This window comes from Lagopus leucura, unplaced genomic scaffold, assembly GCF_019238085.1.
Source record: "Lagopus leucura isolate 7727_CA_CO unplaced genomic scaffold, USGS_WTPT01 Super-Scaffold_100004, whole genome shotgun sequence".
Classification (NCBI taxonomy): domain Eukaryota; kingdom Metazoa; phylum Chordata; class Aves; order Galliformes; family Phasianidae; genus Lagopus; species Lagopus leucura.
This window is the reverse complement of record NW_024962264.1, coordinates 32,375,360-32,388,123: the sequence shown is the minus strand read 5'-3', so window position 1 is coordinate 32,388,123 and position 12,764 is coordinate 32,375,360.

Genomic DNA, 12,764 nt, shown 5'->3' with positions numbered 1-12,764 from the left:
GGCCATTCTGTGATTCTGATATTCTCCCAGCTGCCCCTCCTGCTTACTATCACTATCTCCTTTCCCCACCATGCTTTGGAGAGATTGAGGATGGTATAACTTTGAGGATTTCCTTCATGTCATCTCCAGGAGCTTATTAAAACTTATTCAGTGCGAAGTTATGACACTTAACTTTACTAATCTAGTGGTAATGTTTATAGTCATACCTAGAGGCTTAGCATATAACTCTCTATACTTCAGAAACAGAAAAGACAGCGAAGCAAGTCATTAAACAAGGCATTAAACTGGCTCTGTTGTTTACCCCTACCAAGATGCAAATGTTTGTTAGTGGTCATGGATAACTCTTTCAGCCTGATGCACCCTGCCCTGCTGATATTATCCTGCAGAACACACAAAGGTTCTGAAGGTGGTGGACACAGGGCAGTGGTTCAGGCTGTTCTCCTTGTTTGATCCTGGGGGAAATAAAGCTTTTTTTGCAAGTCAAGGGTGACACACTGCGTCCGTTTTCTCCTGTACCCTTTGATTCTCAAGGGAAGAGAATTTAACATGCTAAATTCAGCTTTTCAGATTTGTTGTTGAGAAACAAAGGAGGAAGAAGGTCATTAGATGTGCTGATTACAGACCAACACTCAGGGTGCTTCTCCTTCCAGTGAAGCCCTTTTATATCCCTGGGAATTAGGTATTACACATTCAAGAATCTGAAAGAAAACAGAATTGATCCCACTCCCCAGTTTTGCTCTTCTCACTCCCCTGTCACCAACTGGAAATAGGCAGATGGCTAGGCAGTGGAAAAATACCCAGCTCTGCAGGGACCGATCGTCATAGCAATAGACAGAGTTTTACTCCCGCACTAGACAAATCCATCCTGAGCATGATCACTTCATTACTGGATAACAAGAATTTTACCAGGAAATGGACTGAGTGATGAACAAGTCAGAAATGCACTGAGGGAAAGTTTAATTGACCTAAAGGATATTTTTTACTGCCAAATCTGAAGCAAAGGAAAAACTCTCGTGAGGAAATAGGTGTCAGTGTTTCTTGCTCTGGAGTCCCAGGTGTGCCCTGTGCATTGATGAGTGAGAGGTGTGGTGGGGAGCATGCACCCTGAGCATTCACTTCAGTCATTCATGATCACATGCCTCTGCTAGGCATCACCTAGAGAAAAAGTGCACATAGAGAATCAAACAATAAGAGTAACTTCTAGTTTTCACAATCCTATCCAGAAGAAAGTTCATGTTTTCTTTCAAGGTTTCTCAGGAAATATTTGGTATACACAAACTAGAGCCAGCTATAAAGGAAGAGCAGAGAGGTCCCTGTATCATTTTGCTCTCAGTCTTTCTGTCCCCACCCTTTCAAGCCACCTGCTTTGTCCAGAGATTGTCCTCAGATGCTCATAAAGGAAAGCCATCATGGAGGCTAGTGAGAAAGGCAGAATATAAGGATTTTTTTTTTTTTTTTTGCTTTCAGGCAAACATATCACTGCTTTATAAAATTAAATGAGTCTTTAAAAAATCTCATCTCCCCACATTTAAGCAACAGGCAGCTACTGGCATTACTGCTGTCAGTATCTGTAAAAGGCTTGCGCAGTGTAACACACATTGGCTCACAAGAGTCCCAGGGGCTGAGTGTAATGGTCCATCAACTCTAATTTTCTTTAAAAGTTGTTGGTATGAAGGGTATTAGAGGAGGGAGTTAAAAATTCCACGTCACACAGCTATTTGCTTGAACTGTTCTCCCAGTAGGCATCTTTTTTTTTCTTGGATTAGTACTCTGAAATGCAGCAGTTCCTTTCCTTTCCTGCTAGTCTTTAGGGTAGGAAAATAATGTCAATTTTTGAAAATTTCTGATCATTCTTTCAATAAAAATGAATTGAATTTTTTTAGTGCTAAACTTCTCATGACATCTTAAGATAATGAGTTCCAACAGTCACTGTGTGATCTTTAGTTCCCTTTAGAACATGGTGAACACAAACCCCACATCAGTGCCACTTCCCATCAGTTTTTTTTAATTTTTATTTTTTATAGAATAGGTCAGCCTAGTCAGTCCTTTCATATCCACCTTTATTCTGCTCAGCTATATGTTTTCTTTCAGTTGTCCCCTCGCTGAAGCACAGTGGGCAACCTTTCCTGTCACTCAGGGCAGCTGTCCCTGGCCCTGCATACCCACGCAAGGGCCATTTGTGGGCTGCCTCACAGCCACTTGTCCTGCTGTAAGATATGTTCCCGTCTCCTTGGTCGTACAGCAATTGCTTTAAAATCAGTCTTGCACTTGCTTGCTTCAAAGGAGAAATTTCTTGGCCACCACATTTCTAATCCTGTTCTCCCTGCCAGCCTGATATTTGGAAAGAAACTTCACTTTAATTGTGGTGTTTGAGGTGAGTAACAGATAGGTTACTTTGTTTAAAAAAAAAATAATAAAAAAATCTCAGAAGACCATAAACCTTTAGAAAAACTTTTCCTATTTATTGCAGAACACCTTGTTTTCCTGTTAGTGCAAGGACTAAAAGACACAAAGACACTCTTTCCCTATAATCAGGTTACAGCGTCACAATATGGCTCTCTTTATAGGGGTCATTAGGTCTTTTATTTGGAGAAGAGAGTTCTTTCCATAGCTTTGGTGAATTAACTCTTTTGTTTGTAGCAGAAGGTTCTTCCCTCAAGCAAGCTTTTTTTAGGCTCTACAAAGCAATCTCACTGCCTGGAACTTGCATATTTATTTTACTCGCTTTGTTTGCAGAAAAAAACAACAACAACAACAACAACTAATTTTTCTGAAGAAAACATCACAGAAACTTCATACTACCTCAAGTGCCCTTCTTTAGATATTGGTCTGCTGTTTATATCCCAGTAGCCCTTGGAAAAAAAAGGCTGGAATAGCTACTGCAATATTCAAACAGCGTGAATCTCTACAGGAAGGCCAGCAATGAAAATTCTCTGGTATTCATTACCTAACCTAAATTCTGCGGGACAAAGGGAATGTGTTTGAATTTCTATTCACGAAAGCATCAATTCAAAAAAAGGAATGCTTTTCAAAGTAAAAACTTGTCTTCATTCAGTGGATGGAGTGTATATTGGCTAATATTACAGGGATTTTTTTCTGATTTACAGCTTCTTTCCACAATCCTAGCTCCCCTCAGAGCGCAGCAGCTGCTGGCAGCACTGTGCAACAGGGATTACTGGATACTGACATATGTACGTGTATAGAGAAGGCCCTTACTGTGGATTTCCATGGGGAAATAGGCAAAAGAACGTTGATAGTATCAGGATCTATACCCACTATCTTTTCATGTCCGAAGAACTCTTCTAAAAGCAATGCTAAACTGAAAAATGTTAAACCTCCTGGCTGAGGTTTTTATGTCTTCTCCAATTAACATTATGAAGGAAACAGCTTTTTTTTTTTTTATTTTGGGGCTCATCTGTTGCTGAAACCATGTTTCCCTATGAAGCAAAAGGAAGCAACTCCTTTCCAAAAAAAAACCCAATACATCACGATACTGTGATTAAGCCAGCAGAAGAGGTGTTTCGAAAGAACTGCAGTGACCTTCATTCAGGCAGCAGCCTCCAGTAGGGAAGCAACTGAATCACCTTGCTGGAGCATGACTTTATGACAACTAGTAGACTTTACCATTGCCCCAGATGTTATCTACAAAGAGAATAGCATCTCATTGTGTCATACCTGGAGGGTATAAAGCTAGCTCATGGCATTGATGTGTGTGCTCACTGCAGGGAACAGGAAGAGATCCAAGGTGTTAAACTCTGTCTGAGCTCTGCCATTGCAATGTTGGTAGGATAACCCAGTGGCATCAGAAGCTGACACTGGGTGCCCAGAGAAACACTGTGAGGGAAGGCAGTTTTGTGGTCACTCCACGGTCCCCACAAAGTTGAGAAGAGCAGTGAACCAAGCACACTGAGCAGGGTAAGGAGAACATCAACGGATTCTAATTCTGGAAATTTGGAGGCAAGAGAACAAGCCAATACTGGCTATTGCTCATCTCCCTGTTTACAATAACAGAGAGCCAGCCAAACAAAGAGGAAATGCAAGAGTCCTTTCCAGGGAATATCACTGTCCTGATTCCCCTCCTTTTCCCCTCCTTCCTGCTGTCCATCCCAGCATATAGTGTTTTATCTACTGTCTTTCACCTACTCCAAAGGGTACTGAATGCTCTCACTGCTGTGAAATGTCAGGTTTGAATTAAAGGCTAAATATATCCAAAAGAAGGTGGGAAAGGTAAACTGAAGAGACTACCTGGCTACTGAAGATCTTCTTCAGTTTTTAAACAAGCTCTCCTAAGTATTCTCTACAAAGCCAGAGTAAGATGATGTAGCTTTAGTAGTTGGTCATCGTTTCCTAGGCAGTGGAAGAACAAGGGTAACTGGAATCTAGAACCTCCTCTCTTTTTATTAACAATGCTGTTAGAAGTGAATATAAGTGAATATGTAAGAAGTGAAATATATCCTTTCTTTCCCTCTCCCACTCCCCCACTCTCTTTACTTACCTAAATTCATTAGATATTTGTTTGGAAATTGTAATAATACATTGAATAATTGATAGTAGTACAAATAATACAAAGTTTGAAAATTATTCCTGAGACACCATGAAATTAAAAAAGAAAGAACTGATGTGACTCAGGTCTCATTATTTTCTCTGACAGAAGATGCCCTTTCCAGGCTTCTAATTTTGAACCCAGTCTTTTGATCTTGCTTCCTCTCGATAATGGGTTTTGCTAGCAAGATATATTAGTTATTATGTCATAAACTGAACAACCCAAAGAACAGATCAGATCCATACTGGCAGCAGCAAATAAACAAAAAAGCCATGGCAACATAACTGGAAGAAATGGGCTGCTCTTCATAAGTCCTTTCATAACCGATATGGCCACATTGTGCTCATTCAGTAACCTTTTAAAGAGCAATCACTCTTTTGCCAAACATTATTTTGGCAGGAAAACTTAGGAAATAAGTTAATAAATCTAGCTACATCTAAGAGTCTTTTGAAGAGTATTTTCTCCCACTTCCATCTCCTCCTTACCCCGTTCTTTCAATTTTCATTCCTGACTTTTGCTTATTTCACATAATAAATAATAGGGTTAATTGGTAGCATGCTATGAGGCCTTGATACGGCATCAGGTTCTATGAGAGGCTGACACAGACGTCTGCTGGGTGGAGAATGTCTATCCCAATTCCTGGCAGACCATCAAAGCCCATGAGCCTGCCCCCTCTGCAGTGTGCACGTATTTGCTGGCAGAGGAGCTGCTGTGGGGATGGGAGAGCACGTGTTGCAGAGATAAAGCCTCCACGCTGATCTCTTCTTGCCCTCTGCAACACGACAGCAACTGTAGTGACTTTTCATCCATGAAGACACACTTGTATCATTTATTTATAATACTTATGATATATCAAAATATGTCAAACACAAGTCACTGCATCTGGAGTCATCCAAGAAATTGAACTTCAGAATGTAACCAAGCATGAAATGAATCAGTCTGCACAGAGAGTTTGCACAAGTACCATCACAGAGATGAGGAAGCTTCCTCCCCCAACTCCTACAGTTTGAATGAAGTCAAGATCACCACCTTTTCAATTCATAAGCACGCTGATCTTTATACTGGTTAAAAAATTACTCTAATGCCCACCTTTATGAAGCACATAAGAATAACCATTTCTCCTTAATATAACTGCTAGAGAAAAATCAACTTCAAAGATGTCTTTGGATTTACAAATGTTTCACCTAGTTAGTACTGATGTCACTGAAATACTAATGACTGAAGCCTGCTAGCGATAGACGGTGGCAAGGTGATGTTCCTTGAGGTGATAACAGTGATAAAAGCAGGGCTGTGGGTGGAGGTAGCCAGATTTTAGCTTGGTGGAAGGGGAGAATGGATAGGAATTGCCCACCTGGATGTCATTTTATCACCAGCAATGATGAACAGCTCCAAGCTGAGCAGGATTGTTCCCACTTTGCTTCTGGCCTATGGTCCTGGCTTTTTACAACTTGCAGTTACATAGAAGTTGTTTAGAAGACAGAAATTATCTCAGGATTATTAAATCTCCTTTCCATAGCCCTAGTTCTTCGTGAAACTTGGTTAGAACACATAAAAAAGGAATTTAATCTACTTCTTAACCCAAAAAATGTCATGTGAAGCCAAAGGAAAATTAATACTTTTACCTTCACAGCTGCTGTCTTCTTTCTCAGTGAGACAGCTTTACTGTTCCAGACCATTGGTTTTATTATATGTACTTGTTTCTTCAAACTCATTCATTACTGCAAGTAACCTCAGGTTTACCTCTCAATGATTACTAAACAAACTATCAGAATACCTGGGGAAAACAAACATTCTGGAATTACCATGTTTCCAGTGAAATATTTGCAGGGGCCGTATTTCTGTTAGGCAGGGATCTGAAAAAAACACAAATCACTCATAAATTTTTATTAACCTATCAATCACTGGAATTTAAGTAGTAAAAATAAAATGATGATAGCAGTTAGTAGTGGTGAACCAATTCTTTATGCAAATAGTCATAGATTCTGACTTGTGTATAACTTCCTTATGAATGAATGTGCACACTTGAGTCAAATGGTGTGACAGGCTACTTGTGAGCTCACTCTTTGTGCTGACTTATAACCATGTGTACTTCACCTGACCATAGTTAAAACACCAAGGAAGAAATTAATTACCACTAGTTCAAAAGTTCTGGCTCTTTAGTATGCCCTATTACTATTCAGTATTCTATGTTATTAAGATTTACACTTTTAGCTAATTCTTTTTTCTTCTTTATGAAAATGTAGCAGCAAATTTTCTTCTCAGGCCCAGGCCAGCTGATTTCCTTTCCTAGGGAATCTGCAGAACTTATTGACCCTAATTAAAGCAAGAATAGCTGTGGCTACAAAGAAGACAATTTCTGATAATAGCTTCTTCAGTATCTTGCTATCTATGGCATGAATACAAGATCCATAGCTTCTATTACAATATCAGATACGTTTGTTGATAGCCAAACAAAAGAATATCCTAAGCCTGAAAGTAATACATAGAGTAGCAACTCTACAAATTGTTACACTGAATGCAGACAAACACTCATGTTTTATTTATGAGATGCAAAACAAAACAGGTGGGTTAAAATAAGAACTGCATTAATTCCAATACTTATTTTTTAGATATTCTTTTGATATTTGGAACTGTGTACTTCTAAAAACAAAGAAGAGAGGTAAACTAGAAAGAAATTAGCCGATAACTTCCCAGACTTCCTCTTTAAAATTGGCTCTCTGCAGCTAGGTGACAAATAATTTACTGTCTGACTGGATTATGCAGATGTTCAAAATATCATGAGGGATTTTTGGTTCCAAAGTGTCCCGCAAATCTTCTCGGGTTCACTTTCACAGTTCTTGGATTTGACCAGCCTGGCTTTCTTGGCCTTTTTGATGTTCATATCCTCTGTTGAGCTTCCTGGGATTTGCATCTTCCTGATTAGGAAATCCATGTACTTTCCCGAGCCTGACAGTTCCTGGCTGACTGAACCAGTGTTACTCCATCCCCTCCAATAAAAGAGCTGCCCTAGCCTCAGCAGCCAGCACTGACCTTGGGGGGCTGTATCTGAGAGCTGTTGGACTGCGTATATACTGGAAAAATCATAATAATAAAAAAGGATGCTGTGTAAGGTGTGAAACAGTGACAGATAAGTTACATCTGAGCAAACACAGTAGAGGACAGAATAATGCATGTTTATAGAGCTGCTCTTCGGGATTTTTTCAGGTGAAAACATTTTTCACACCTCCCTGTTTGTAGTTCCAGATCTTCTTTGTCAACTCTTCCTGAGCTTGCTTTATGTGCTACATTTTGTCCTGTCACACCTTGATTTGAACTACAGAGAAGGTTCAGCCATGTCCCACAGCAGCAACTGCCAGGTAATACTCCTAAAAAGAGGATCCCGGCAGCATGCAAGACACTTTTCCCAGCTCTGGTGGTAGTTGCTGCACTTCTCAAAGGAGAGTAAAAACTTCCCCGGTTTGGAGACTAAACTGTGCTGAGTCTTTCAGAGAGAGAGATCAGAGCTTCTGTGGTTGCAGTTTCTGAGATTTATGGGGAAGGCAAGACATGCAGATGATATGAAACAACAAGAAGAGTTGAATCCTAATGTTTAGTGTGAGGTCTGGATGGGGATCATGTGTCTGGAAAGCAAAAGACTTCTGAAGTGTTTTGTGGGGACATAAGCTTCTAGCACATCTCCTGTTTCTTCCAGCAAGCCTGATTGAACTGTGCAGGTAGTGGCATAACTTCTTTTCACCAAAAAGAGCAGAGAAGCAAAAATACACCAGCTGTGACTATCTAAAGAAAAGACCTATTGATTTACACTGAAACGCAGCTGTTACTCTCTGGCTGTAGCCAGTAAGGCTAAAGCAATGTGATGTGGCCCTAAAACACTGTAGGGTACTTTTATGTGCTTGCAAAGCTCCTTGATCTATCACAAGCCTCCGTGGACAATGTAAGGCTGCAGGAAGAAAGCACACCCTAGCGTTAACCCTCTGCATCCACACAAGCTGGAAGTGTAGAGGCTCCATGTTATGGGAGGACATGGTGGGGAAAGAAGCACTGCTGAGTGTAAGGTGTGCTTTAGCAAACTCTTGGCAATGAGGGACAGTGCTCAGGCACCCAAAGATGTGGGAAATGATGGGTGTCTCCATGAGGCTGAGCTTCTGGTGGGATGTAGGTGTTTTAGCTCACAGATTCCAGCTCAGTGATAGCCGATGTGTGGAACATCGTAGAACCATAGAATCACAGAATCATGAAGGTTGGACAAGACCACTAAAATCATCTGGTCAAACAGAAGGGAATATTTTCTGAGCGCTAGTTTTCAATTTTGTTTAAAACAAACACTTCTTCCTCTGGCATTTCTCTCACCTCTATTTTTGATGTTGATTTATATCTATCTCCATTTTTGCTCCAGCTGTCTGTTGGCTGCATTCTGTGCCAAGCCAGCCTAATGCCCACATAAGCTCCATTAGCTGCACACTTCTGTATGGGCAAAAATACATGTTTTTTCTGTGGTGAGCTTTATTTGCCAAATCTAGGCCTGTTTTCACAGATAATGACTTCCTTTTTGTCTCTTTCTCCTTTTGTGTCCTTTATTCCACAAGTGGTCTTTCCAAAATGTGATGTGGCCCTCATTCATCATTTTTATCAGCCTTATAAACCCTGCATAGTATGGCCTATGTTATATGAAAATTCATGCATGTAGAGGCAGTAAGTTAAAAAAATCTTCCATTTTTCTTAGGAACTGAGGCTACCTCTGTGTCATTCAGAGTCAACTTCTTTTTCTACCTGAAACTATTAATTTTAATAGTGGTATATACAGGATAATAAATAGGAGTGTCTTTTTTTCAAGATGTCATTATTCAACTTGAAGGGCAAGATTCTCTCATACTTTTTCAAAGCCACTTTAACCTGTTTTTCCTCCTAGTAATGAAAAACTATTCTGGAGAAGTGCCAAAAATATACCTCTGAAGTTATTTTCATTGAACTATAGAATATCCCAAGTTGGAATTTAGGATTATCATTATGGGACCATAATGATAATCAAATTTTACTCCTGGCTCTACTACCTAAAAATTAGATTAATATTTGCCTAGTTCTCTTTCCATCAGACTTCAGATACCTGAATGCATTCATCCTCACAGTGCCCAGGTGTTGTTCTCCTTGGTGGTCATCACAGTCATATTTGTAGTGTTGTGCCTGCATGCTAGATACAGAATTATTGCCGATGAGTTTTGGTAAACTGACTTTAGCTATTGTATCAGCACTCAGCTTTGCAGCTGCAGCCAGCAGAGGTTTAATTTTGGAAATGAGTGTTAGAGTATTAGTTAAGAACCCCCTGATAATGCTGGGAAAATTTTACATGGGGCAGGAATTATTCTCGCTGTGTGTTGTGGTTCCCAGGGATGGCTCCTCAGCAGAACAGTATTGTGTGGGGGAAGTTTGGGTCTAAGTATTACAAGTGCACCTATGGTGCACAGGGGGCTATGAGGTTTCAGCTAGTTATATTATACTCCTGTCTACTCATACTCTCCGATAGCATCTGGGATTTCTGAACACTACAGGGACTTTTGTAAATGGAGTTGCCTCAATGATGTTTGTCCTAGACTGAGCATGCCGAGGCAGACAACTGATAAGGGACCTACAAGCTTGACATCAATACACAGTTGCTCTGTCATAACAATACAACAGCTACCTCAGCCTCTAGGTTACGACTCCTCAGAAATAAGGAATGCTCATTAATGTGGAAGATAGTCAGAAGCAGTTTCCTAGAAAGGAAAGCCTCTGCAGGCAGCTGCAATGTAGAGGGCAGGTGTTAACAATGATGGCATTGTTTAGAAGCTATTGACGTCTGCAAACCAAAATCTATTTAACTCTAAGAAAAAAAAAAACTACAAACGTGTTGTTCTTCCGCTCCAAACAGAGCTGACAGAGATTCAACAAAGCTACTGCCTCTATACATAAAAAAGGATTATGTTTCTAATACGAGTGCCACAGGTTTACTTCTAGATAATTTCTTCTTCTCTGATGGATGTGTGTCCAGCAAATCTTAGTGAATATCAGAAGTAACACATGGCCAGAATAATAGACATATTTTTCTACAGTGACTGTTGCAGGATGCCACGGTATTTTTTCATTTTGAAATATTAATATTTTGGTTTAAATGAAAATATTTCTTTCAAATATCATTATCATTCATATGTTTCAGAGATTAAGATTAAAATTTTATAGGCACTAGATGAAGCCATTTATTTAAAGAACTTCTATCTAGCACTGAATAAGTACTCTGACACATAGACAAATATCTCTAGTATACAGACACAGACACACAGGTAGGCAATCCTAACTTAAGAGCTCTTCATTTAAAATCTGAAGATCAGAGCCTGAAAGACCTGCAAGCCAAGCAAGAATTTCTCAGAGCCATCATTTTTATTTGTAGTTATTCCTTCTAATGCAACAGCAGAGATCACAGCCGTGGTATTCAGGCCATGTCCTGTACTTGCTTTGTGCCTAATACAATTCTGCCTGTGGACTTTTGTCACCCAGTATTTTAGATCCCTTATTATGAAGAAGGTAGAGAACAATTTACATTTCATTACTGCAAACTTTTGTAGCTGAATGTGTGACAAATACAAGCCATTGTGGCATGTCCTGCATTCAGACTGGAAGACTCAGGGCACTATTGAAGGTGTAGGAGTTCTTGGCCCTTTTGTGTCACAGGCTGGGGACAATGCTGACCGGTAGATATCATGTCTGAGGGAAGTTTCTGCCAGGAGAGCAATTATAGGACAACAGCTCAGCCCTCACTTCTCTGATAGCCCTCTCCAGAATCTGAAGGAAACGTGTTTGGGAGGCCACATACTGACTTTTCTGGTGCCATAATGGAGGTAAGCTCATATTTCCCTCTCACCCAAAAATCATACAGATGGAAAAAAATCTGCTGTGTGTCAGTATCTCCATTATGCTTAACACCTGTTAAACAAAAGGAAGATGTAAGATGAATGCTGTTTTGTTTTTATGCCAGAGCTATAAATAAGCACAAATATAAAAAGAGAAAGTATTATGATATTCCTTCATTTTTTTCTTTTTTTGTCCCTGAGGATTTTTCATCCTTTACTTTTAATCCAGTCCTTTGGACATGAAATAAGTTATTTAAAGAATTTTTCTGCATCTGAGATGGCACTTTTGAGTTCTTGGTTGTGGAGCTGTGCTGTCTGTGTTGAGCAGGGCCAACATTTTCCTCTGCAGTTAGAGCATGTGCCATGTTGCTGCCTCACAAAGCCAGTGTGAACAGTGAAACTTAACTCAGGGATGGCTAGATCTGAGCCTAGGGAGAAAAATAAGGGGGGGAGGAGGGAATAGCCTCGCATTCTTTCAGCTTCTGTTTTGTTTATTACAGAGTTTTATAAACTGCTGTAGACAAATCATGCTTCCTTTTATGAAAAAAAAAAAAACACAGAGGGAAGAATAGCAATTCTCTCACCAGGTGAGTGATGAGTATTGGGCTTCCCCCCACTGCAGAGCCTCCCCTACCTTCCACTCCGAGCAAAACATTTCACTGATACTACTCCATCAAAGCTCAGAAAGAACCAAGCTGTAAAACCAACGACATGGAAATGGCTCAGTGCTTTTCCACCGTTTTCTGTACCTTAGTAAGCATCTCAAGGCCATGGACCTTGATTCAGAAGAAAAACAACAAATGCTTTGTCTTCTTAGTCATTTCTCTGTCTTCAGGAACCTTTGCTCTATCTCATGGTATTTAACATGTGAATATATGGAAAACCTTATAGCAAGCTCTTGACTTATTTAGTCATATCTACTTTTTTTTTTTCTTTTCTTTTTTTTTTTTTTTTAGCTTGCTATAATTGGGCACATGGAATTGCTTGGAAAAGGAGGAATCCATACAATTTCAGTGTTGCTCCAAATTTTCTGCACTTAAAAAACAGTGATTCAAATTCACACTCAAATGTCTGGTATTCTGCTACACTGAAACATGCAACACTCTCATTCCTTTCTAGTCACAGTACAGACACTGATTTTGTGTTATCCTTACAGCCTTTACTATCAAATGTAATTTGTTTTCCAGATTCTGAAGCCAGATGCTTCTCCTGAAAAGCATTTGATGTACATAAGAGTAACAGCCAATTGTACTAAACATTTCATAAATTCCTGTGTTCCATTGTTGCTTTGACTAGATTTTACTAATTAAGGAAATCTGTTTTGCCCAAGGAAGAAGAAA